At 47.3% G+C, this 22,147-nt stretch overlaps 1 protein-coding gene across 2 annotated transcripts in view; it reads right to left on the bottom strand.

The window, feature by feature from the left end:
* SHLD1 (shieldin complex subunit 1) overlaps positions 1-22,147 on the bottom strand; it is a 287,950-nt gene that overhangs the window by 168,989 nt on the left and 96,814 nt on the right. The gene's annotated exons all lie outside the window — the stretch shown is intronic.

The raw sequence follows: 22,147 nt of genomic DNA, 5'->3' as shown, positions 1-22,147 counted from the left end.
TTTAGCAGCACCTAAAATGAAGCATATAGAAAGATAAATACAAATTTGGTGCACAGGAACAGGGAGGAACCCTAATTTCCTCCACAGTTACAATGTAGAACACAGAGTGTGTTTCCAGCACTCTAGAAGAATACGATTGCAATAAAGTATGTAAAAAAAATATACTCTTTACTTATATATCGAAAATTATATGGAGCAAACATCCACAATTATCCATGATACTGATGTAGTCTGAATAACAAATCAGAAATATACACTACTATGTCATATAATTGTCAATTTTCCAAACTGACAAACGGGGTTCATTTGATAATAAGTAGTTTATTGCAAAGTATGATCATACTCATTCAAAAGTCTATAAGACTCTCTGCCATGGAGTGTCCAAGCAGGCTCTTTTATAATTTTTTGGTTCCTTTGTCTAAAATGTGTTACTAGGCAGATAATACTAACCACTCCTTAATTCTTAAACCAATCATCTTATAGCTCATTAAATCTGGTTAGAACTGGCCTCAAAACAGCTATTTACAGATGCTTGGTAGACACTATCACAAGGAATGTGGGCGTTACTTTAGTCACAGTCGTAAATCTACTTAGAAGCGAAACCACACCACACACATCTTACACACAAAATGGATACTAAAGACATAACTGACTTTACAAAATGGAAACTTATTGTATAATTATAATTCCCCTGTACTGTATTCTTTGTGAAGCGCGAGTACACTTTTGGCGCTATATAAATAAAGACATACAATACAATAACTATGTTGGTATGCAGTGGGGTGAACGTCTAACGTATGGTTATATGCATATTACTGTGTGGTACAGAGTACCACGGTTATTACTTATAGTAAAAAGGTTGCTAGCATATATTGTGTGCGTGTATTATTATTGTTCTTGTAAGAGGACCATCCCACCCTACTGGGAATCCTAACAGGTGGAGGCGCTGTATCCGAATAATCAGGTAACCCCGGGCTCCCAGCGGCGGAGGTTCAGGCCTTCTGTGAGCCTATCAGGTAACGCACCACACACGGTAACACAGGGGTATTCCCACACATGGTCCCTATCTGCGATTGGGGGGGGAGGGGGTGGCAGGCAAACTGTGTTACATATAGAAACACAGTCTGTTGCTGATTCTTAAAGAAATAAAGTCTAACTAATCGTCATAGGTTAGTTCGTCATAGGTTAAAACCTAGTTCGTCATAGGTTAAAACCAGTTAATAATTATATTATGACCTCTTCAGGTCACAGGTTAAATATGTGTATAACTAGGTTTAACCAATCTGCTAAACAAATTAAAATAATTTTTAATACTCAAATGTGATCTGATTCTCAGTCAATATTTACCTGAGCTAAAAATATTTTTAAAAACATGCTTACTCCCAGCAGATTAAAACAGGTTGAAGGTTCGCAGTCTGTGTAAATGAAAAAAGCATTGGCAAACGAAGGTGTGGTGGGATTAGGTGCATTATGTGCAAACATTTGCAAAACAATCATTATGTTTCTTCTTTCTCCAATGCTGATACATTCAAGGTTAAGTGATTTATTAGTTGTCCGACTACTTTTGTAATTTACACGATCTCTTGCACATGCGGCCTGCAATATATAGTGCGTACTACACACCCATTTAACATAAGATTTTTAGAGCACAAAAGAAATGTAACTAATGGCTATACTCTATATCAGTGATTCCAAACCGGGGCTCCGCAGAACCCTGGGGCACCGCGGAACAGTCCCAGGGGTTCCGCCTGGCCACCCCAGCGGTTTCCTGGCTCTCCCCGGCTCATCCTTTCCCAGGTTTCCCCGGCTCTTCCACTCCCCCTCCCCCCCCCGAGCCCGCACACAGCCGCGCGTGTGTGTACGCATGCGTGTGCCGCCCGGCTCTTCCACTCCCCCCCCCCCGAGCCCGCACAAAACCGCATGCGCGTGCCGCCGCCTACTGCCCGTTCGCCCGCCCGCAACCTGCAAGCCGCCGCTCGAGGTGGGGAAGAGAGGGTGATGTGACATGCGGGGGGGGGTGATGTGAGGGAGATGGGACATGCAGGGGGGGGGGGTGATGTGAGGGACATGCAGAAAGTGATGTAAGGGACATGCAGGGGGGGTGATGTAAGGGACATGCAGGGGGGGTGATATGAGGGGTGCTGGGGGAGATATGATGATGATGATTAAAAATATATATATGTATTGGGGGGTCTTTTAAAAATGTATTGGGGGTCTTTTTTAAAAATGTATTGAGGCAGTGGGGGTCTTTTTAAAATGTATTGCGGTGGTGGGGGTCTTTTAAAAATGTATTGACGGGGGTGGGGTATTTTTATTATGTATTGCAGGGTGGGGTTACATGTATTTAGAGGGATGGGGTTTTTTGGTATGTATTTTGTGGGGGGGGATTGAGTGATAGTGGGGTAATTGACGAAAGGTAGGAGCGAGTGAGAGGAGAGGGGGGGAGTGAGTGAGGAAAAGAGGGAGTAAGAGTGAGACGCAGGGGAGATAAAAACATGCGAGGCGGGAGGGGGAGGAGAGTGGGTGTGACAGAGGAGAGAGAAATACATGGGTAGAGGGTGGGAAATAGAGATGGCTCGTGAGGGGTGAAATTAACCTAAGGCCGCGCTTATAGTGCCGGCAACGCTGACGTCAGGCTGCGGTTGCTAGAAAAATCAGCTGTCTGTGGGTGGGTTTTCTGGCTATGCACCTTAACCCTGGCTGTGCTCAAAGCTGTGACCATGCAGCAAGCTTAAGCCTATAGGGAACCATGTTAAAAATGGTTTTTGAAGCAAAAAGTGGCACTGTGTGCTTATTTGCATGTCATTTCCCAGAATCCCTTGCTGCAGTGGAAGTGCTGTGTGCTGGGTGATAATGGTGAAAGGCGGGGTTGCCCAAGACATGCAGATGAGCATAGTCGTATTTACATTTGCTTTGCTGTGGAGGGTTTTTGTCACTTTTTTTTACTCACCATAACTTAACTCAGTGTATATATATATATATAAATAAATATATATATATATATATATATATATAACAAAAACAAAAGACAATGAAGTAGCGCCTCTAATATATCCTGAACTAAAGCTATTGAATTAAAGAACTATTTAACCTAACCATGAATATGCCTAGTGGGGCGGTGTGATGATGGCTAGTACACAATGATAAGAACCTGTATTCTCAAAAGGGTTACAAGTGAATAATATTAACTAATTAAATAAACAGAATACTATGTAATATAGATGAAAAAATAAAACATTTTTAAAATAAATATATACTAAATGAAAAATCTTAAAAAATGAGTGAATGAAAAACCTTAAAAAACCTTTGAAAAAACAAAATCCTGTTCCAATGTCAATTGCATCCAGGTAATTGCAGCCCGTTTCAAAGGGATCACCAATCCCTGACCAAATCTGTGAGAGAAAAAAAGAAAAAAAAAAAAAGGCACACACCTAGTGCATTAACGTAATAAAATATATATTAAAGGAACATAAAATCGAACAAATGCCTACTCACAAGAGTACTGCAAAATAAAGCATTTATGAGATTGGCTCTCATGTGCCAGCAACGCGGTCCTGTCGGTCCGGCTCGAGGCAGCAGCGTCCTCTCGTGATCCTCCTTCATGTAACCGGATAGCCGGAAATAGGGTCTCTCCTGTTGGGTGCTCAGCGAAAAGAGTCCCTCCGGGAACCAGTAACTGGAAATCCTCTGTACCGGTAGCAGAATCGCGGGAGACACAGGAGCCAGCGTCTCACATCCAATAGCAACAATGTTCATGGGCAAATGACGGCCACAGTCAGACCACGCCCTACGCGTTTCGTCATCGATGATGACTTCATCAGGGGTTACACACTAGATACCCCTTCACAGTATTTATAGGGAGATATTTGCATTGATTGATTAATTAGTTAAACACATAAATCACAACTATTAATTTTAATATATTTCATATAGTGTTATGAGGACCCAACTGAGTTACTAGAGATCAAGTTCAAAATTGGGATATAATGGGAGAATGCAATTTGATTGGAAATAATTAGAATAACATATGCCAATAGTATACTATTTTTATATATGTGATCAACCATCAATTAAATTGACAATTGATATTTCAAGTCTCAAATGAGAAAAATTGGAATTAGAAGGGGAAACAAAAATAAAAATAAATTTTTAAATGAAAGAAGTATTTATTTATAATGTTTATAACTTATACCGAAAATTCAATATATATTGTGGACCTACATTACTGTAACATAAACTGAATAACACCAGTTTATGTGTTTTAAATTGGCACTTAATCTCTGAGTTATTTGAATTTTCAGGATCTGGAGAAGAATGATATTTATAGCAATTCTAACTAAGCAGACATTGTAACAGTATATTTCAATCAATAGTATTGGCCGCATCCCCTATAATTGAATTTTATCTGTCTATCAATAGAACCAAAAACGAGTAACCTACAAGGTACACATATTCAACATACCAAATGTCACACATCCAAACATTAATGTGAATACCAGGTTTAACGAGTCCAATGAGGAGCAGCAGCAGATGGATTTAAAGCAACAGAAGAAGAACATGGCTTGCTTGTATGTTAATGATTGTATATAGTGCTATATTTGTGAATGTATTATGTGTATGATCATTACATTATATTTACCTAACTATATATTATTATAATTAAAACTATATGTGAATAATGTGATTGATGAATGTGTTTTCATCCTTACAACGTGGAACTTTTATTATCCCCCTACTGAAGGCGGCTATGCTGCTATCTACAGAGATCTTTCGGTGAGTTTGCATTTTATCCCTGAGTCTATATTTACCCATTTATTTCTAATACATGAATAATAATAATAACTTTATTTATATAGTGCTATTCTCCCAATGGGACTCTCAGTACTTCACAGTTACAAAAAGGGAAAAAAGAAAGTTTACTGGCTATGCATCAAAACCCAGGTTGTGCTGAAAGCTATGTAAAACAGCGAGAATACGTGTATAAGGGTTCCATGTAAAAATGGATTTGAGGCAAAAAGGTGACACTGTGCTCATTTGCATGTCATTTCCCAGAATCCCTTGCTGCAGTGGAAGCACTGTATGCTAGATGAGAATGGCAAAAAGTGATATTTTCATTTGCTATATGCTTTACGGTAGGGGGTGTTTCGTCACCTTTTTCACCCACCATAACTTATTTTATATATATATATATATATATATATATATATATATATATATATATATATATATGTAACCCTGCTTCCTATCACTAGCAAGCTGTTACTATGTGCTGTGTTACCTGTTGGCTCACAGGGCCCAAGCCTCTGCCACGGAGAGCCTGGGGTGCGTACAATATATATGTCAGGTGCAGCGCCTCCACCTGCGACAGATCCCGCCAAAGGGGGAGTTAGTCTTCGCAGGACGTCTATACAAGAATTACCAGTACACAACCAAGTTCTAAAACCAATCTCTTTTACTGATAGGTCAAACTCACGGTACATTACATGCCATGACATTCCGGTATGCTCTTACACATTATATAATACGCCACGGCGGACGTCAACCTCACTTGCGCCTCGGCGGACGCCAACAATAACTTGCGCCTCGGCGGACGCCAACAACATTTCCCCCAATCCCGCCACCGGGTGATCCCACCCCGTGTCCAATTATGCTACTCAGTCCTCCCGCTCACAACCGGCCTTATGTGTGTGTATGGGTGACTGCGCAGCCACTATGTCTCGGGTGAATGAAAGTTACAGTTGGTGCACTTGATGAAATACCTGCCGAGCACTCCGTTGCTCAGAACTGCCACGATCTTCGAAAAGGGTTCTCGGTGTTGACAACGCTCTTTCCCTCGCTAGGGTCCAGGGCACTCCTTCTCGGACTCTCAGAACTTCAAAGGGGTCTGAGCCCAGATCTCCCTCTCGACAGAATAGTCCCGGGCCAAACTGTCAGTACAGGGGTAAGACCCTTACTAAGGCGGTCCCTAGCTCAGCTTGTCTCTAAGGTGACTCAGGGCTAACTGGGCCTGGGGCACCGGGCCTGCGTCTGGGGGTACCTGGCCTCCCAGCGCAGTATCTCCGTCTCCTCGTCTCTCCCAAACAGCTCTGCTCCACGTGCGTGCAACCACTGCCTATATCTCTGGCAACTCCTCCGTCCATAGGCTAAGCGCTCTCACCTGACCCTCCCCAAATGGCTGCTGGGTCAAGGGACTGCTCTTCTCCCGCCAAATGTACTCTCCTCCTTCGCGGGCTTTTGCAACTACTCTTTGCAAGCGCAACCTCCCATTCCTTGGGGTGAATCAGGGGGTCACGGCTACATCTATATAAAAACAAACATCACAGCTCAATGTACTGGTTCATATAGACAGGTGCTAGTCTCAAAATAATACAAAAAACAACATTACCATTCTCTTGTCCGGTAAAGAAAGACTGCACTCGGTTCAGTAATAATGAAAATCTGTATTGGGCATCTGAATAGAAATGATAAATCACCCAATCCATTGGGATTGGGTGATTTATCATTTCTATTCAGATGCCCAATACAGATTTTCATTATTACTGAACCGAGTGCAGTCTTTCTTTACCGGACGAGAGAATGGTAATGTTGTTTTTATATATATACAGTATATATATATATATATATATATATATATATATATACACAAAAAATATCTAATAAAGAACTCTAATAATAGAGGGACCGAGGTGTTGATATTAGATCATAAATGTCCTGCCCTATGGCAATAAGCAATAATGAAAGTCCAAGTCACTGGAACTTGAAAGATGTATACTGTTTAAAAAGTCAATAAAAGATTGCAAGAAAGTCAATAATGTGGAACAACAATTAAGTGTGTTAATTACTTCTCGTGACTATTGATATAACACACAGATGAAGTACCTGACGCTTAGTGTCCCAAAGCGAGCAATATCGCCAATATCAGCATATAACAATTGATTTACTAACACACTGTGACGCTTGTGCTCCCGCGCACAAGCCAAGACATGACAAGGATGGGGACCCGATAGCGAGGTGGGGGAAAGCCGCAGGAGACTCTAGATAGGAGAAGTTGCACGTATTCACGTGAACGCACGCGCAGGAGAATGCGCGCGCTCTCAGACACCACCGCGGGGTGTGAGGTATGCCACTAGTGAGGAGCAAGGGCGAGGTGGAGTCCAGAGCACAAGGTCACAATAGAATAACTTCCTGGAGGACGTCCAGCCTCCTTAAAGGCACAGTGTCAGTAACAGAAGAGTGCAGCAATGCTAAATACAAAGTAAGGGTTGTTTAGTTGAATGCTTTGGCCAAAGTATTGTAAGCCTGCTACTGTACCACGTCAAGGTAAACCCTTTTCAGCAGGTCCTACACTATCCGAACGGTAAACTAACCTCAGTAAAAAAAAGGAGGAATGTCCCAGGCTTCCGGAATCCAAAGGAGGTGAGTAAGGGTCCCAGAGGAAGTCCAGGTAGGACACAGAATGCGATGACAGGAGCAGGCATCAAAGAGTACTGGAGTAGTACCTTGCAAAACCCAGGGCAGGTAGCATCTTACTGTATTTAAAGGGCAGCGGCAGCTGTTAGCAATGAGAGTCAGAGTGAGGCTTACCTCCTGTCAGGAGTAAGAGGGCAGGATTTTCCAGAAAACAAGATGGCGTAGCTTGCTTCAGAATGCTTGATGTCACTTCCTGTTGGGAAGACAAGGCATCAGATAATCTTGACTCACAGCTAGAGGGCGGCGATCAGAAGTTCAACAGGTAAGGAGGAAACACGCCGTAGGGGGTGTGTTCCGAGAATCGTCACAGTACCTCCCTCTAAAGGATCGAACTCCGAGCGATCCATACTAGGCTTGGGGGGCAAAGATACACAAGTAGTTTTGACTCGCAGCTAGAGAGCGGCGCACGCCATCACGTGTACGCGCCACAGTAGTGCGTGACGCGACCGAGAGCGGGACCGAGCTCTGTGGCACAAGTAGAAGGACCGCGGGTGAATGCGCGCTCTGTGAGGAGAGCGGGAATCTGAGAAGCGGCAGGAAAGGCACACGCCACAAGGAGCGTGAATCTTGACTCTTAGCTGGAGGACGGCGCACGCCATCACGTGTACGCGCCACGCGTGAGAAAGGAGTGCGCAACATGACCGGGGTGGCCGGCACCGTAGTACGAGTGAGGGACCGCGGGTGCGAGCGGGCTCTGTAGAGAGAGCAGGGCTCTGAGATGCGGCCGGTAGGGAGGGAACACGCCCCCGATTCCCCACATTACCTCCCTCCTTTAGGATCGAACTCCGGGAGATCCTTACTGGATTAGGGGGGAAACGGTCCAAATAAAGTTCTTACCAAAGGTAGCAGGCACAGCTGGGTTCTGGAAGATTCCAAGGGCGGTCAGGCAGGAGTCCAGACTGCTGTAGGGACAGGAACTAGAAACAGCACAGCCTGGATACTCCCGGGGATTGCACTCATGGTCCGGAACTCAAGGCTTCCTCTTGGAGTAGGAGGAGAATCAATACTGACTGTAGGAAAAGAATTAGAGTCTCTCAACAATGAAAGCGTTCAGGAACAGCAGACAAGGCGGGGCCACCTCAGAGAGTCCGTTTGTTGGGCTGAGCATAGTGTGACGCTTGTGCTCCCGTGCACAAGCCAAGACATGACAAAGAGGGGGACCCGACAGCGAGGTGGGGGAAAGCCGCAGGAGACTCTAGATAGGAGAAGTTGCCGCACAGCTGGGGAGCGATGCACGTAGTCACCACCGCGGGGGTGTGAGGTATACCACTAGTGAGGAGCAAGGGCGAGGTGGAGTCCAGAGCACAAGGTCACAATAGAATAACTTCCTGATGGACGTCCAGCCTCCTTAAAGGCACAGTGTCAGTAACAGAAGAGTGCAGCAATGCTAAATACAAAGTAAGGGTTGTTTAGTTGAATGCTTTGGCCAAAGTATTGTAAGCCTGCAACCACGTCAAGGTAAACCCTATTCAGCAGGTCCTACACTACCCGCACTGTAAACTAACCTCAGTAAAGAAAGGAGGAATGTCCCAGGCTTCCTGAATCCAAAGGAGGTGAGTAAGGGTCCCAGAGGAAGTCCGGGTAGGACACAGCAAGCGATGACAGGAGCAGGCGATAAAGAGTACTGGAGTAGTACCTTTCAGGACCCAGGGGAGGTCGCATCTGACTGTATTTAAAGGGCAGCAGCAGCTGTTAGCAATGAGAGTCAGAGTGAGGCTTACCTCCTGTCAGGAGGAAGAGGGCAGGATTTGCCAGAAAGCAAGATGGCGTAGCTTGCTTCAGAATGCTTGAAGTCACTTCCTGTTGGGAAGACAAGGCATCAGATAATCTTGACTCACAGCTATAGGGCGACGATCAGAAGTTCAACAGGTAAGGAGGAAGCACGCCGCAGGGGGCGTGTTCCGCGAATCGTCACACACGCACATATAACGATAACAATGTCCCAAATTTAACACCATTGTTAACACTCCCGCGTCGTGGAACCACTTTGCAGTCCTGCTAATCCCAGATCTCCATCATACCCTCTATGTAGCCAGGAAGGTACCCACCATGCACCATCACAACACAAGGGGGGTAGCGCTACCTCACATTTGGGTGGGCCTGCTCTGGAAGTCTATGGTGTAGCCTGAGTCTAGTCCCAGTCCAGTGGTGTCTGTCCAGTCACTGGTGTAATACTGCTACTGTGCGCTAAAGGGGAAGCGCCCTATCTGGGGGCCTTCTCTGCAGCACACACAAACCAGAAGGGGCTTAAGATCTAGCTGGGGCCTGCGGGGCAACAGTAGGCCCAGTCCACCGAAGCACTGCTCCCAGGACACTACCTACTCTGCTGCCTCATCTGCTCCGACTGGCATGCGTGGGGTTTGCACGCCAAACTATCTCCTTCACCTCCCATAGCCCTATTGGCTCCTATGCCCCAGGTGGTGCCTACCCCAGAGGACTATGGGACATGTAGTCCCTTGCAGTCTTCCGCGGAGTCCCTCAGATGGCCACCGCAATCCCGAACTATCTGCGCATGTGCGATGCTTGGCCATGCACACGAAACCAAATTGCTGCCCGCTGTTGCGTCCCGGCATGGAGCTCTCATGGCTCCGGCAGCTACAAGCAGCAGACCCCCACACCGGAGGTAAGATGGGGGGCTCTGCTACATCCTCCCCTGGTGGCGAATCCAACGTTCCCGCTTGGGAACAACATACAGAAGTTTATATAATGAAAAATACAAAACATCATACATCTTACTCTGTATAACAACTCTAAACAATATTGAACACTTTTGTGAGAACGGTTATTATAGAGGCAAACCGGCTCCGAGACAGCTGCTGAGACTCATAGTGAGGTGCCCCTAACGAATTATACACCAGTCTCGTTGTTGGGCGGCTCACTCTTTGACTCCTGTGATCTCTTCTCCGACATCTTCTTGGGTGGAGAGGCTACCATCAGCTTGAGGCCCTGACCCTCTCATAAGCGGTGAACTTGGAGCAACATAGTCTCTATTGGGGATGAAACTTGGACTCTTCGGTGGTCGGCTTGTTGAAGCCACTGGAGAGGGTACATGAGGCACTGGCCCATTACTCGTTGCTTCTTCGGGTGGTGCCCACCAGCCTCCATTTGAGCTGCCAGAGGTTCCTTCCATAGGATCCTGAGTACTTTCTGTCACGGCATCCGGAATTTCTCTAGTTTCCTCCGGGTCACTTCCGGTCGTTATTGAAACTGGTTCAGGTTCGCTTCCCCCCACTTGGGGAATGGGTATCAAGTGGTTTCTATGCCAGACCCTTACGTCGGCATCACTGATTCGGTACACAGGGAGGCCCGACATCTGGGACTGTACCTGGAAGGGAGCTTCTCGCCAGTGGTTAGCTAACTTGTGTTTCCCCAGGATTCCTAAATTTCTCAAGAGAACTACATCTCCTGGTCGAAGCTACCGATAGCGCACCTTGTGGTCATACCTTCGCTTGTTACTCTTGTTCAGTTTGGCTGTGGCTTTCTCCGCCAACTGATATGCTCTCTGCAGGCAATTCTGGAGGCGTCTCACATACTTATAATGTGTAATATTGGGTATTCCATCGGTGGATACCTGGAGACGGATGTCCACAGGCAGTTACGCCTCGCGGCCGAACATCATAAAGTAGGGGGTATACCCCGTGGATTCATGCATGATGCAATTGTAGGCATGCACTAGCGGTTCAACATGCTTGCTCCATTCAGCTTTCTGGGAGCCCTTTAGAGTGCCTAGCATATCTAATAGGGTTCGATTGAACCTTTCCGGCAGAGCGTCTCCTTCAGGGAGGTATGGAGTTGTGCGAGACTTCTCGATGTTGATCAAGTTTAGAAGCTCTTTGATCAACTTGCTCTTGAAGTCTCTCCCTTGATCGGAGTGCATCCAAATCGGGAACCCGTAGTGAATGAAATTCTTCTCCCACAGCACGTTGGCTACTGTGAGAGCTTTCTGATCTTTGGTGGGAAACGCTTAGGCATAGCGATCAGTCAATACCAGGAAGTTCCTGATACAGTACCCTTTGAGTCTGCCTCAATTCAAAGAAAGTTCATGCAGACTTGTTCCATGGGACCGGAGCTCTTTGTGTGGCTCATTGGGGCTGCGCATGTAGGCAGTGTTTTCCGCTGTAGGCACCGCAGGCATTTCTGACAATGGCGCTCCACTGATTCACGCCTTTTGGGCCAGAAGAACAGGTCTCTTATTAGGCTGAATGTTTTGTACACTCCCAGGTGTCCATGATAGTCATGCAGGGATCATAGGACAGGGTACTGCAAGCTTCTGGGCAGGACTAGTCTCCTATCAGGATGGTTATGATAGGGGACAACTCGGTAGAGGAGGCCACGATCCATATGGAACTTGACCCATTCTCTCAATGACAGCAACCGTGTCGTAGGAGCATGCTTCACCAAGGAGAGGTTGTTCTGTTGGATGGCCTGGCGTACAGCTCTAGCCACTGGGTCTCGCATCTGGTGCATCACCAACTCTTTCCACCTCATGATGGTATCTAGAGTGATGGACATGCCTTCTGGATGGCAGTATGCGGAAGGGGGTGCTTTAGACTGACATCCCAGTGAGTCAGCTACTCTGAGTTCGGAGAACGCCATCTTATCCTCCACTATGGCTGCGGTTGAACACATTGCCCGAATCCCAGGTCCAGGGATTTCTTCCCACGGGCCATTGTCTGGAGTTGCATTGAGGCCATGTCTTCTGGACAGAGCATCGGCTCCGATTTTCAAGGGCCCCAGCTTGTACTTTATACTAAACTGGTAATTTGATAGGGCCGCCAACCACATGTGGCTGGTGGCATCCAATTTGGCGTAGGTCAGGATGTTGGTCAATGGATTGTTGTCGGTCCGTACCTCGAATGAGATCTGTAGAGGTAGTCATTTAGTTTATCGACTACCGCCCACTTGAGTGCCAGAAATTCCAATTTGTGAACTGGATAGTTTTGTTCACTCGGCCTCAAGCTGCGACTCACTTACGCCACTGGGCTGAGGCCAGCAGGGTACTTTTGATGTAAGGCCTCGGATATAGTGGGCGCTTAGGTGCTGCTGCTCGCTCTCGCTTGCTGACACTCACGCTACCAGGAGCTTTTTGCTGTCCTGACAGAGGAGACAGCAAGCACGCTTGGGAGGCGGGTATCACTGTGTGTGTGTGTCACTTGGTAGCTGTCAGTGTGTGTGTGTGTTACTTTGAAGTGGTCTGTGTGTTTGTGTGTCACTGGGGAACGTGTGTGTGTGTGTGTGTGTGTGTGTGTGAATATTATAAAATATTTTAAAAATTAAAAAAAAAGACATGTTCTGAGAATAAATTATTCATTAAAATTGTGCAACTTTGATAAATATATTCACGCACGCACGCACGCACACAAACGCATACACATTATATATACACATATACATACACACACACACACACACACATACATTATATACACACAAACACACACACACAATAATCTACTGTAACTGCTCCGCCATCTGTATACACACACACACACACACACAAATACACATTATATACACACACACACACACAATACACACACATATACACAAACACACACATAATAATCTACTGTAACTTCTCCGCCATCTGTATACACACACACACACACACACACACACAATACACACACGCATACACATACACACACATACACACACACAATGCACACACACAATGCACACACATACACACACACCCCGTTTTTCACCCATCTCCGGTTCCCCTCCTCAACCACCCCCCCCCCTCCCGTCTCCGGTTCCCCTCCTCACACTGCAGAGGTCTGAACACCGCTCGGTGCTGCCCAGCAGCTGGGATTGTAACCCGTGTACTTGCTGGCAGAGATTTTCGAACACAAATGACTACAATGTGAAGTGATTTATGCACTTAAGAAAATGCTGTGTTATCAGCAAAGCACATTGAGAAGGACACATTCCTCCCCCGGCAGCACTGAGCCTGCTGCAGCCCCTGCATCACGGAGACACACGGAGACACACACACGGAGACACACACACACGGAGACACACACACACCTCGGTGCTGCCTTCTGTCTGGTCGGGACAATGGCGGCTCTGTAGGGAACCGCCTGCAGCAAATTTCAGTTTGGCGCTCGGGGAAGAGGGAGAAACTATAGCCGCGCTGATAACAGATGCAGGGGCGTTCTGCATCTGTTCAGCGCGGCTCAGCCTGCCTCAGCGACGCTGAGTGCTCTATGGCCTGGGCCTAACACGGCACCTAGCCCGTTGAAACTGGCATTCACATGCAGGATGTACTGCTGCTCCGGATCGGCATAGGCCAAGACAGGGGCTTCCGTGAGGCTTTTCTTGAGCCCGATGAAGGCCTTTAAACAGGTGGACGTCCACTTGTTCCCGAAGGGTTTTCTTGGGGATGCGGCCTTCTGCTGAGGTTCCTCAGGGTAGATCTTATTGAGGACCTTGGCCTTGCTGGAGTACCCTTCTACGAATCTGTGGTAGTATCCGCAAAAGCCCAGGAAGGATCACAGCTCCATCATGTTGTCTAGTCTGGGCCAGTTCACTACGGCTTCGACCTTAGCGGGGTCGGTAGCCACTCCTTCCGCGGACACAATGTGGCCCACATAGAAGCGACAATTGTCTAGGGACAACTTCAGGCCTTCTTTTCCCAGTCTATCCAGTAATTTCAGAAGGCGTGCTTTGTGTTCTTTGAGTGTTTTGCCTATCACGATAATATTGTCCAGATAGACTAGGCATTCCCGAGGGTTCATATCCCCGATGGTCTTCTCCATCAACCTCTGAAATGTCGCAGGTGCACCACAAATGCCTTGGGGCATTCGGGTGAACTGGTAGAAACTGAGTGGGCAGACACTGTCTTCTCCTGGTCTTTGGGGCTCATGGGTACCTGGTAGTACCCAGATCTCAGGTCTAGCATGCTGAACTGCTGACTGCATGATAGGCTATATTGGTCTTGTACCGTGCGGCGGTTCAGGGTACGGTAGTCTACGCATAAGCGAAAAGAACCCTTCTTCTTCCGCACTACCACGATGGGAGAGGGATAGGGGCTTCGGGTCTCTGTTACGATACCCGCCGTCTCCACCTCCTTCAAGACGTCCCTCACGTCCTCCACATCTCTGGGAGCGGTGCGTCAGGAACGCTCCCAGAATGGCGTGGCATCATTCAACTGGATCGTGTGTTGAATATTCTTGCTACAGCCCACATCCATCTCACTGGTGGAGAACACTACTTAGCATTCTGTCAGCTTGTCACTTAGCTGTTTCTTCCAGGCCGCCTGCAGGGTCGATTCCCCGAAGTCGCTGCAATCCGGTAGGGGCTTCTTGCACTGTAGTGGCGTTCACATGAGCCAAGGATTCTACAGGCGTAGAATGTATACGACCCAGTGCTTGACTAACATCAAACCGTATGGGGAGGGGCGAGATATTCTGTATGGCTTTTGTATGGGCAGTCTTCCATTCCTTCAGTTCAGGTACCCTGAACCCTCTATTGGCGTCCTCTTCGGGAGTGGTTTCTAGGGAGAAGTACCAGTCGGCTTCGTCACGTCCTGGATAGTTAGGTACCTCAGCCATCTGTTTCACTCCCACTGGTGGAATCCCTGTCAACCTCTTCTCGAGATTGAAAAATTGGCCGAATCCTTCTTGGGCCGAGATCCTGTAGCACTCCTCTTTGAATACTGGGTGGATCCTTACGGAGAATAGGGGTAATTGGCCGGCCTCTTGCAGCTAGGCCCAAATCAGTGCACGCACCACATCTGCGTTGGTCCCCAATATGATGGGGGAACTTGGATGTTCCCGGGGCTCAGGATATATCAGAGCTTACACTTCTATGGGGTGGGTTGTGTTGGTGTTCAGTTGTGGTATATTCAACCGCACTGGAATCAAACTATCGATAGGGTAATGTTCGCTACTAAGGCCCCACAGTTTAATCTTCTCCACCGACTGCATAGGCAGGTGTTTCAGATGCAGGTCGTAGAAGGGCCGGTAGATAATGGTCACTTGAGACCCAGTGTCAAGCAATGCGGAAGCGTAGATTCCTTCCACTAGGACTGGTATTATAGCCGCAGGTGTGAGGATTCGCCGTCCTGGTGCCTCTGTCCCCTTAACCCTTACTCCCCCATCTGATCCCCATGGCACTCAAGAGTGGTTACATAACGGTAGTACTTACGCGCTGCGTGCGGGTCTCGTCGGCCTCTTCTGTCTCTGGGCGCGCTCCCGTTCTTCTGCCTTGACGCACAGCCCCGCCCTGAATGTCAGGACTACACGACACGGCCTCTGTTCCCGCGGGTACCGCCTCTGGTCTCCGCCCCCGTACTTGCACGTGACTGGGTTGTCAACGTGATGCGTGGGCTGTGCGCGGCACACACGCACTCTGATGCAGTCGCAATTGGCTGTGCAATAGGACGCACCTGCACGATCCAGCAGCCTATCAGGAACTGCAGCCCCACTTCCTGGTTGCCTCCCATTTGTGGGAGGTCCTTTAAATATACTCACTATACTCCCTTACCTTGCTGAGCATAACTCCAGTTTGTGTGACGCTGAACCTCACTTCCTTGTGCCTGTCTGCCTTATCTTGCTGCCTGACCTTGCCTGGAACTTGTACCATGTGATATTCTTCTACGCTGACCCTGGATTGGATACGACGACGCTACTCTCTCCTGCACTGACCCTGGCATTGGATTACGACAACGCTGCCCTCTCCTACACCGACCCTGGCTTTGGCTCTACGACTACTCTACTCTCTCCAATCCTGACTCCGGCTACGTACCCCAACGATCCGATACTCTACACTCCTAGATCTGGCATGTATCACGTTTACGCTGTCTTCTATTACCCTGATCCGGCCTGCAAGACTATCCTACACTCTAGACACGCCCACACGGTTGTGGTCGGCGTTCTATACCAATCCCTACTTCAGCCCAACGGTCGCGCCTCGTTTATGGTGAGCTACGCGTTACAGCAGGACCTACTCGACTGTAGGCATCCGCTTGGTGTGCCTCTTTGGGGCTAGGCACAGGGGCGCTCTCCGAGGATGTGGATGGCTATTCTGTCGTTTGAACTGTGAAGGCCACGGCCCCAGGGGTGGGGGTCCTTGGCTTTGGATAGTCTTTGAAGAAGTGACCTTCCCGATCACAGTTGTAGCAGCGGGTACCTCGGGTCGCACCGGCACTAGGCGTATTGACCAGTTTCCGGGGAACCCGGGAGATGGAGACAGGTGCCACTGAAGGAGGATTATCCTCGGCACTTTCCCGTCTCCTTAGGTTAATGGGCCGACGCCCCTTTGGTCCCTTCCTTGTGGGAGGCTTTATATTTCTTGGGGGTGTGTAACCGTGTGTAAGCTTCATGCCCTTTAACTAGGCCCAATAGCTCTTCAAGTGTAGGTGGGCATCCTTGTAGCAAGGAGCACCGGATCATGATGACTATATGATGGGTGGGTATAGATCCCCTTATGAACTGCTTTATGCGATATTCATCCACTTTAGAGGCTGGAATTATATTGTGTGAACGTAGATCCCAGAAGACTCACTGTATTCGTTGAATAAACTCGGACAGTTCTTCCTCTTCTTTCTAAGACGGTAGAACTTAGACCAGAGTTCGCTTTCGTCCTCTTTTGGCCGTAGATCCGCGTCAATAAGGCCACTTACCTCTGTGCCGTAACATCTGTATTTTGGTCTCGATGCAGTCTCTCCATCGTAGAGGCGGGGGGTTTTAGGCACTCTATTATCCGCTACTTCTTAACAGCTTTTGTGCAAGACCATTCCACCAGAACTTGCAAGGTGTAGTCCTTCCAGGCTTTGAATGTCTCTTCTCCCACTGGCGTGGGATTTACCCCTGAAAATGCTTTTAGCTTACAGTAATGTTGTGCTTGAGGCGCCTGGCTCTTGTTCCCAGCCAAATTCTGTATGGCTTCTGCGAGCATCTGAACATCATCCGAACGGCGGGAACTGTGACTGCAATGACCAGATCGGCGGCTCTGACAGGACGCGGCACTGGCTTCGCTCTTGAAAGGACTTCCTGGGGAAGGTGAAGACATAACCATCGGAATTTCCTGCATGTCAGTGGCAAACTAGTGGGCGCCACCTTCACGTGCATTTCTGGAAAACATGGCACCCGCTATCTAGGGCTCCACCGACCGTAAGGTGGGTGGAACCCTTTCCGTTAAGTCAAAACGGTCGGTAACTAACACTGTGCACCATATACCTTTTCTGGGTCTGTTTGGCAGGCTAGGACATTTGCGTGCTGTAGGCCCGGGTACTGCCCTAGTACTAAACAGATGTCGTAAGAGGTGTCGGCAGAGACTTGCCCAATGGCGAGCACCTGTTGGGGTGGTACGTAGCTTCTCAACGCCCATTCATAGACCTCCTGCCGAGACGGTAATGATATGATCAGCGACATAATTTAGTTGCACTAATTTTGAGCATCCCAGGTCTGAATCTCAGCGCCTCCAAATGTAGCTCCCTTTCCCTATGACTAAGGGAACTACGCGTGCTGATTACCTGTTTGGCTCACAGAAGGCCTATTCCTCCGCCACTGGGAGCCTGGGGTGAGCTCTCGCCGTTCTCGGTACAGCGCCTCCACCTGATGAGGGATCCCAGCGTAGCGGGATAATCCCTCACAGGAACCAATTACAGTAGAAAATAATACACATACAGGTATATAACAATTGATTTACTAACGCATGCATGTATAACGATAACAACGCCCCAATGCAACACCCACACAATACCCAACACCAAGAGTGAGTCCCCCAAAGTACGGAGGGTGCCCTGGGCACCTGTAACCCGATGTCCACAGAGCAGGCCCACCCAAATGTGAGGTAGCGCTACCCCTTGTGTTGTGATGGTGCACAGTGGGTATCTTCTAGGCTACGACCAGGGTATGATGGGGATCCGGGATTAGCAGGGCTGCAACGTGATCCCATGACGCGGGGTCTGCAAAACCCCCTCTCGCTTTACGGTGGCGATCCACCGTTGCTCCAGCTGGAGGGTCTCCCGTAAAGTCTATGGTGTGGCCTGTGTCTGGTCCCACCGCGTGGCGTCCGTCCGGTCACCGGTGTAATACTGCTCTGTGCGCTAAGGAGAAGCGTCTCTATCTGGGGGCCTTCCCTGCAGCACACACAAACTAGAAGGGGCTCAGGGCCTGCCTGGGGGGCAACACTAGGCCTAGTCCAGGGAAGCACTGCTCCCTGGACACTACTTCCTCTGCGACTGGTGCACGTGGGGTTTGCGCGCCAAAATATCTCCTTCTTGAGCCCTAATGGTCCTACGCCCCAGGTGGTGCCTATCAGATGGTCCTACTCCTGCAGTTGTGCAGAGGCGGATAACACCGCTGGCACATATGCAGAGGCATGAAAACACACACACACACACACACACACGCACACACACACACACACGCACACACGTGAAAATAGAAAAAAATCTGAGAAATCTATTATTAATCATTTAAAAAAAAAACACTAGTGGAAAAGATGCAGGGTGTTTAAACATAAAACACAAATTGTACATATATTAATATAGTAACTTTAATGATTATAAAAACAAATAAAACAGGGGTGCGTGCCAAGCACGCGCATTGCATTGTAAGTCAAACTTCTTTGCGTTTTGTCACTGAAACTGTGTTTCTATTTTTATGATTTACATTGAATTAAAGACTTGAGGAACGGCATTTAAGTACTGTACAATCCAAAATATGTCTATCCATCTATCTGAACAAGCTCCTCACCCTTACCACATGCAGCACTTATCATCTGAGATCTGACTCCAAAAGACTGTTCATGGTCCCGAGGTTCAGCAAAGTATCCGGCCGCTCCTCCTTCTCTTACCGTGCACCCCAAAACTGGAACAATCTACCGGCGACTCTCACAGCCACCCCCAGTCTAAATTCTTTCAAAACTAAAGCGGTCTCACATTTTAATCTGGTCTGTAACTGTTAGGCTGCGCTTATAGCGCTTTAACTGTGCATGCAATGTCTGTATATAATGTATACCCTGTTCACTTATATAACCATGTATTATTCGTCATCTTAACTCTATGCCCAGGACATATTTGAAAACGAGAGGTAACTCTCAATGTATTACTTTCTGGTAAAACATTTTATAAATAATCTTACTTTAGTTATCATAAATCAATTATATCATGTATTCCAAGTGATAGTATGGAAATTTCGACATAAAAATAAATAAAATAAAATTATACTCTCAAATCTCTTTCATTGAATTAAAAACATCACCTTCACAAATACAATTTGTGACAATACACTGACAAAAAACGAAGTTTCACTTTAAACGTGAGTGTTCAGCACACTCACCCCCCCCCCCCCCATTTCTTTCATATTTAAGACATATCTGGAAAAAAAAACAAATACAGTATACTGTATATATAGTTGTTATGGGAACATATAGAGCTGCTTGCAGGAATCATACTTAAACAATATGTATCAATTAAAGTTTGAAATTAGTTTGGTCTGGCAGTTGCAAAAACCGTTGGCAGTGAAGGGTTAATCTGTTGGCATCCAGGGGGTCCATGAGACTGAAAGCCGTGAAGGATCCCCCACCTACAAAAGTAAAAAGAATATATACAACCCGCTTCTCTCTCCCCCCCCCCCCCCATACAAAAAACAACAGTGCTGCAATTTTTGCCCAGAATCCTGAAACTCTGGTGAACCTGGGTCCTTTGGAGTTTACATTCCATCACCATTCCCACTAATGTTATACTCACTGTGCACGGTATCTTATTGGAATAAAAAATAAATAAACTACAGAAACAGTGCCAGTAAATTCCTTTAAAAAAATACTTTAGCCCGCGTGTACAAATATGTGCATATAATTACATTTATTATAGAGATGTTTGTATAAACACACCCAATATATATATGTGTGTGTGTGTGTGTGTGTGTGTGTGTGTGTGTGTGTGTATATTAATATATATATACACACACATATATACACACACACCAATAAGAATATCACATCATGCACATGTTGTGGAATATTATTTATGGGTCATCTGGCCGTATGACTGAACCCTGTGACATTTCTGAAGTAGCTCAGAAACATAAACATAAGGCTGAGTATGCACACTGCTGACTTCCCCCCAACCTGAGCAGCAGCAGCAACTGCAACTCTTCTATTTCTACCCTTCTTCCACAGCTCACACAGCAAGTGACGCGCATGCCTGGTGACGTCACACCACCCCTTGCAAGTTGATACACAGCCAGGACAAACAACACCCGTTTTCCAGGAACTGTGTCCCTACGTGACCCCGCCCCTGACAGCCTCATCTCTGAGCTCTTATTGGACAGTGGCGGTGACGTCACTTCCCCTGCCTTCTTTCCTTGTCCTTCTTCCTCACGGAGCTCGAGTTTATGTTGCCACCACTTCAGGGACACACAGGTTTATTCCGGCTAAAACCGGAGCAGTAGTAACGGCGCTTGCAGTTAAATAACCTCGCCACTGATTGGTTGAATATTCTCAGATTACCCACCCCCCCCTTCTCGGCACCATGGGCGTTGTTTATCTGTGTTTATCTGCTTTAAGTTAAATGTTATGGAGGTATCCTCAGCAGCACCACAACTCCCCAAATTCATACACATTTGTGGAGATAAACAAAAGCATGAAATAAAAGGGGAGAAATATGAGAAATGGAGAATTGTTTTTTGTTTGTTCTTGTATAGTTACATAGCACTTTACAGAGACATTTTGCAGACAGTCTGCCCCATGGAGTTTACAATCTAAGGAGCCAACACCAGGAATTCAACCAGGTTCCCCCACTCCAAACTCAGAGCCAGTCAGTGTGTTACTCACGGAGCTGCCCCTTCTCCTTAGAATATGGACATAACACATGATACAAACAATATCACATAATTTAAATATATAATTCAAGTGTATATGCCTGTGTCATTAAGGGAGGAGGGCTGTCCTTCCATGACCTATTCAGTCTCACTTGCACTAAACCAGTAGTTAGGAAGTTAATTTGTTAGCACTTGCCAAACTGCTGTATGCTCTAGTGCAGCAGTGCACAAAGTGAGGGACGCACCCTCAAAGGGGGACGCTAGATTTTCAGGGTGGGTGCAGCAGTTATAGAGGTCCTGCTCTCTTCCCCCCGCCCCCCCCCCCCCCCATTTAAATTAAATGCCGGGGGACTGTGCGCAAGGCCTCTATAACCCACATACCTTCCCGCATCATCGTGGTAACCCAGCGTCAAATGACACTGCGAGGTGACGTCATGTTACCATGCGCGTTATTTGATGCCGGGGTCGAGCAGGAGGAAGGGGGGCGAGGCGAGCAGGCAGGGAGGGGTGCATACGGGGAAAAGTTTGTGCATCCCTGCTCTAGTGACTAAGGCCGAGTTCAGGGTGCTTACTGCACGACGTGCGCGTGCACAATCAGAACAATTACATGGTTTTCAATGAACCATGTCAGGTTGCAATTTCTTGTGGCGGCAAAGTACAGCGTTGTCGCTACTACATTTTGCAGCTACATCTGAAATTGATTTTTTTGGGGGGCGGCAGTCGCGCTACGCCCCCGCCCCAAACGCTACAACCCGACTCCTGCAGCCTGAACACAGATCGCTGGGCTGCAGGAGCGTGTGGTGGAGGCGCGCACGGCAGCACACAGCAAATGTAAGAACAATTAATGAAAGACAAGTGATTCTGGTGACTTTGTCACTTCTTACTATTTTCCAACTTCCATT

Source organism: Ascaphus truei, chromosome 4, assembly GCF_040206685.1.
Source record: "Ascaphus truei isolate aAscTru1 chromosome 4, aAscTru1.hap1, whole genome shotgun sequence".
NCBI classification, from domain to species: domain Eukaryota; kingdom Metazoa; phylum Chordata; class Amphibia; order Anura; family Ascaphidae; genus Ascaphus; species Ascaphus truei.
The sequence above is the reverse complement of the archived record's forward strand: the minus strand, read 5'-3'. Positions and strand labels throughout refer to the sequence as shown.